General features: G+C 36.8%; 1 protein-coding gene across 2 annotated transcripts in view; it reads left to right on the top strand.

The window, feature by feature from the left end:
• The first annotated feature begins 978 nt into the window (after positions 1-978).
• Positions 979-6,000, top strand: part of CDH10 (cadherin 10) — a 194,966-nt gene continuing 189,944 nt past the window's right edge. The window contains exon 1 of one of the 2 annotated variants that reach the window (XM_007534531.3): positions 979-1,379. The gene's annotated coding sequence lies outside the window, so the exon portion shown is untranslated. Of the gene's footprint in view, positions 1,380-2,040; positions 2,171-6,000 lie in introns of those variants that run through there. The other variant, XM_060191186.1, reaches the window with a different exon arrangement.

The raw sequence follows: 6,000 nt of genomic DNA, 5'->3' as shown, positions 1-6,000 counted from the left end.
TTGATGCTTTATCTCAGCCACTCTGTGACCATAACAAGACATTTGACATTTCTGAGCAGCAAAATCTATTAATATAAAAGTCGTAGCTGAAGAAGATTATCAACATATTTTTCCCTGGGTTTTAAAATTATTGTATAGGATATGTATATCTATATGATTGATTTACTTTTAAAAGGTATATACAGACAAGCCATAAAAATGCAAAGATGTTCATTATTTTGTGGAGCTATACTGACATCCTTTGGTAAGTTTTCGGTTGATCTCAACTTGGAGAGATTAAAATAGAGAGGTGGTCAGAAGATTAATAAGTAAATAGAGCCACCTTTAAGTTTTTTATGTTTCCCACTTACATCTATGCTTGACACTAGAATTTCTGGAGGGGAGTATCACAAGAAAAAAAGAGATGGCGTCACATCTGGAGTCACATCTGGAGTCCTTGTAGCTACATAGTTAAAATATGAATAAAATATTTGTATCTGTAACACATTGAATGCAAAGCAGATAAGAATAAGGCACGGCAAGTTCACGGACATATCAAATGATCAGCAAAGCAACGCGTATTCCCCTACGACAATAAACAGCCTAAGTACAAGATAAGAGGAGCATGGAGAAAGTTCACTGAAAGCCAAGAGAAAAAAAAAAAAACCTACAATTTTAAAGCAACAGCAGAAATCACTCCGGTAACATAACAGATCTGCTTGCAATTTGACTTGGCATTCCGTCCGCACTTGTATTTCGGTAACCTGGTGCAAGGATGGTGCAGGGATATACATGTCACGAGAAGTATCTATTAAAAAAGAATTGCAAGAATCGGTCCTGCTTCGGAGATTGGATTACGGACACAGCCGGATTAGATTGGGCTTGATTACCTTCGCCTTGAAACAGAGAGTCTTTCTGCCCTGCGGGGGAGGGGATGTCTTTCATCCAAAACCCTCCTCTTGGATCTGCCCTCCCCTCGCATTCACTTGCAAATCGCTGTGTGCTTGCAAAAGGCAGCACTTCCTCAGTCTCTAACCTTCCCATGGCGAGTGCAGCAGCTCTGTCTATCAGCGGAACCTTTCTCTCCCTATGAGGAAGGGGATTCTCCCTCCTCCTCCTCCTCCTCATCCTCTTCTTCCCACCCCCCACTTTAATCAGAAATACTGAATGAAAGCCAATCAGAGACAGCTCGCCCCCCAGTTTTCGTTGGTTCCCTGCTGTCCAGAGTTAAAAGTGAAGCTGAGAGAAAGCTTGAGTTAGATTGAAGTAGAATCAGTGATAGGAAATAACAGGCGAAAACAAACAAGAAAGGGGGCAGAGTGACAATTTCTCCAGGGTTATTTTGGCTGGAAGCAACTTCCGTCCAGAGCTGGAAAAAATATATACTTAAATTAAAAAAGGTAGGACTTCATCTCTCTTTTTTTCTTTCTGTCTCTCTTTTAACTCCCTTAAGGTCTTTTATTTTCTTTCTGGGGAGGTGGGTGGAAAAAACAATGTTTGAGAGTTGTGTTTAAGCAGTTATTTCCAATAATTATGTGTGATAGACACGTACACTGATAATCCTAAAACTCTGTATATTAGATTCTGGAAACAACTGCTTTGAACTGCTATAGAGATAAGGTAAAACTGGCGGGGGGATAGTAAATTATGCTCAACAGTAGGTCATGATATCAGAGTTTGTGAATTCATTCATTCTGAACAAATGCTAAAGACAGACGGGAGTTTAATTAGGCACATTCATACTTGCTCGTGTTCATTTTAAGGATCTGTTGGACAGATAATATGCTTGCTATAAACTGTAACATCATGTAACATTACTTTGCATTCCATATGAATGGATTCACTCTGCACTTATTCCTAGTCATAGTTACCTTGTACCTTGAACATAAAGAGAAATGACAGGCAGAAGACAGGTTCCTTGAAGCTGCCAGTGGTCTCTAAGTCTTTCCATAAATACAATTGATTGTCTTTCATCAGAAATAGACTAGACAGAATTCCTATTTTCATATTTGCTGGCTGGGTCAGAAGTGCAGAGGTGACTGGTGAACGGGGAGATTAAATGCATGTAGTCAGCAGTTGCAGCATTTATTGTCTCTGCTGCAACAAAATCCATATTTTATGTGTTGTTAAATTAATGCAGCACATTGCAAGTCTTAATGCATGTCCCCAACAAGCAACTATTGACAGCACTGTGAGTATGAGCAAAAGTGTTTTTATGTTACATGGATTGAAAATCTACCTTTTTCTTATCATTGTAAAGCGGGGGGGGGGGGGGGGGTTTGACATGTGTAATAAAAGGCATTTTATAATTGACCTATCATCTTTTGCTTCTAAAGACAGATGTATTTTCTATACTTGTGTTTTTTATTCCATTAAGAGCTTCTGTGATCCAAAGCTGCACATCCATAACTCTTAGCTATTTAGAGATGTTGTCTTTATTTTTTTCCTTTCTTAGTCTTTTTCTTGAGGACTCTATATTAAAATAATATGTTGCTCTGATCCTGACCAGTGTTACACTTAAATGCATATGTCAGTAGACTTTCTCCCTCTCCACCATCCCCCTCTCTCTCTACTCTTCTTTAAAACGTAGCTACAAGAGCTTCTCTGTGGTGAATAACACTTGGCAAGTGTGTGCTCATTTTTTAGGTCTGGTATGGTGGGGATTTTTAATTAGTAGAACTTTCATGAAAACATTATGTCATTGACAAGAGCTCAAGGTTCATTTTAGTCAAAGTGATAAAGAAGAAAAGGAAGAGTTAGGGCCAGGAGAAATTGCATGGATAATCTTCCCAGTTTCCCTTCTCCACAGTGTTGTAAATGTTGCACACATGCATTCAGTGTGAAATGCATAAAGAAACAGTGTTTTATAGGTGTGAGGGGGTGAGGGACTGGACAGGCACAGTATAAGCACAGTGTGTCTGTGGCTGAGGGACACATTAAATACAAATCCATTCTATGATACAAAACAAAATGAAATGTCTTTTTCAATTGCTTTCACTTTTGCAAGGGGTTGGGGGGGGGGGTCTGTGATTTTTAAAGTATGAGTCCATATCTGTTTTTATTAATTCAGATACTTTTTGGCTTTGCATACTTGCTGCTAACAAATTGACATCCCCGATGAATGCATTTGCCTTTCCTGACTCTAATCAAAGAATAAAATTTCTGGAAAAGAGGAAAGAAAACTCAGAGACATAGGAAAGGAGTCTGTACAACATACACATGAATATATGCTTGCATGTGAGGTCAGTGGTTGAACTGCCTGGAATCTGATCAGTGTTTTAGGTGATACTCCCAACGTCTGTGAAAACTACCTTGTTTATTAATAAGAACAGTATTATAGAGGAATTCAATTTATTATACATTGTTAGGATTTTAATTACAATTTTTTCTAAAAAAAAAAAAAAGGACTTCAAAATTGATTTCTCTATCTGGAGAGAGATTCAGCACATTATTAAGAAAGTTAGTGAAATCTGAGTGAGACATTTGTTTTCTCACTGCAAAGAGAACCTTTAAAAGGGGAAGGTTAACTCCCAAGTATCTAAACCATGTTCAGACTCTAGGATGCATTTCCTTCTTGATTTAACTCCTCATATGAATCAATAGCAGTGAGAAAATACATCACAGATAAAAGACTTCTGAGCATATGACCTGCCTTCTATGTTTCTTAACCTACTTTGCAGTAAATGATAGCACAGGATCTTCCTGGAATATGTCATTTTTATACCAGATCATTCCGCTAGGCTGCAGTACAGCAACACCATTAGCTCTGATGGTGCTGATTCAGCAGCAAAGTGAACCGTATTCTTGTTAAGTGTTATTATCAGTAATCGTGCTGCATAGTAAGCAATTAATACAAATCAGGGCTGTAAACCAGCTATCTCCAGCCTAGCCCTTGGGACACAGAAAGCTTCAGCCATAATATATTCTGATTTCTACTACGCAAATTGCATCCTAATATTGTTGCCACATTAGAAGTGCTTATAAAACACTGAAGCTAGACAACAAAATATAAGGAGGGGGATACAGAAGTGATTTGTTCCAATCATAAGTAATTTCATGCAGATACTTAATCTCGACATTTCACGTCTCTATTTGAAAACTACTTTTGATTAACCTAAGTGATTGTCTGAGAGAGAATTACTAGCCATATTCTGCTTAGTCAATTGAAAACAGAGTGAAGTTGAAAGCCAGGTAACGACTGATGACATTGATTAACCACTGGGCAACATCTATAAGGTCCCTATTACAAATCATTTAGAGAAACAACTAGAACACAAGGAATAGCATTATGAATAACTGGGAAATCAAAGTGGGCATAGGAACATCTGTTTTCCTGCTCTTGACACTTTACACAAGCCAATGAATTAATCAGCAAAAATGTATTTTGTCATATAACTATAATTACTTGAGACATGTAGGCAGAAAAAGTACACCAAGTTTCAGTATATTAAAGCAGAAAGTCACTTGATTTATATGCCTAGAGCACTAATATAACATTCTCTGCTTTTACCTCAGTAACATCAACACTCAGAATTACAGGTTTCTGTTTCTTCATGTATAAGAACTAGATGATTTCAGCCATCCACAAGTATGCCTGTTTGCTAAGATAGCAACATTGGCTCAGGGTCACCTCTATCCCTACAGCAGCCTCTTTTGACATATCTTGAACCACTTTAAAAATCTTGTGTTATCTTTTACATGGGTATATAAAGCATATGAGGCCCCCTTTTTTTTTTCCACTTTGACTTTACTTCATTGCATCACTCAATCCAACTAACTCAGGAGGTAAATTCTGTAAGAAAATCAGATGTACCATAATAAAGTTGTAGATTTCTGGAAATTCATAATCTTTCATAGAATGTCAGTATTTAACAGTGAAAATAATTGGACAGTTTCATAATGAAACCTGTTTCATTATGAATTTTACTTGACTCTTTCTTCTCAGGGCAACTTTTCATAAAGGTAACTTGATATTTAAGGAGTGAAAATGCTTCATTTTCACCAATTTCTTCATATATTTTATTCTACTATTCCCTTGCTTGTTATGTATGGAATGTTGTAGTCTCTATATGACTGAGAGGTTGCTATACGTTACCACACTGGTGGTGAATTTAAAGAGAGGAAATGCTCAAAAATAGTATGAATAAATACGGTAAAATTATACTTTATATACTTTTAAAATCAAAATGCAGCCTTTCCTGAAAATAATGCTTGCCTATACAAGGTTGAAATATGCCTTGATATAAAGATCCCCATAGCAGAAGGATACAAATCCTTAGAGAGTTTGTCACTAACAATATAAAGCACTATTACCAAACTGTGTGATCTCAATTTTCAATATATGCCTCTTTAGGGAAACACCCCTGATTTTACCTATTGTACATGATTCAGGACTAGGAATTAAAGTTAAATAACATTCTGAGATTCCAGATAGGATTAAGTAATAGGCTAGAAGTGTGATGCATTTTTCACAACTAGGAATTCAGCATTAAATTGACTTTCCTAAATATTTCAGAGTCCTGCTGATGCTCAAGAATTTAATAGTACTTTCCCTACCATCATTTCCTCTTCCCTCTCTCTAGTTCTCCCACCTTCTCTCCTTTTTCTCATTTAGGACAATTATGAAAGCTTTTGAGTTAATTCCTGATATACTTTTTTATATAACCCTATTGGAAAGAATGTTTCTATGAATCTTGAGAAAGTTATTTAGTGATAATTCTATTAGCCATCTGCCATATTATACACTGGATTTATTACATTAGTCTTTGCACTGTAGTATAAAAATACATGATGGTCCAGATGGCTAGAATGTGTCTTTAAAACTAAGTGATTCTGTGGTCCAGGAGGTGGCACAGTGGATAAAGCATTGGATTCTCAACCATGAGGTCCCGAGTTCATTCCCTGGCAGCACAAGTACCAGAGTAATGTCTGGTTCTTTCTCTCCTCCTATCTCTCTCATGAATAAATGAATAAATTCTGAAAAAAAAAAAGTGATTCTTAAAGATATTGTAATACCCAGGC

The sequence above is a fragment of the Erinaceus europaeus genome, chromosome 5 (genome assembly GCF_950295315.1).
Source record: "Erinaceus europaeus chromosome 5, mEriEur2.1, whole genome shotgun sequence".
NCBI lineage: Eukaryota > Metazoa > Chordata > Mammalia > Eulipotyphla > Erinaceidae > Erinaceus > Erinaceus europaeus.
The sequence above is the reverse complement of the archived record's forward strand: the minus strand, read 5'-3'. Positions and strand labels throughout refer to the sequence as shown.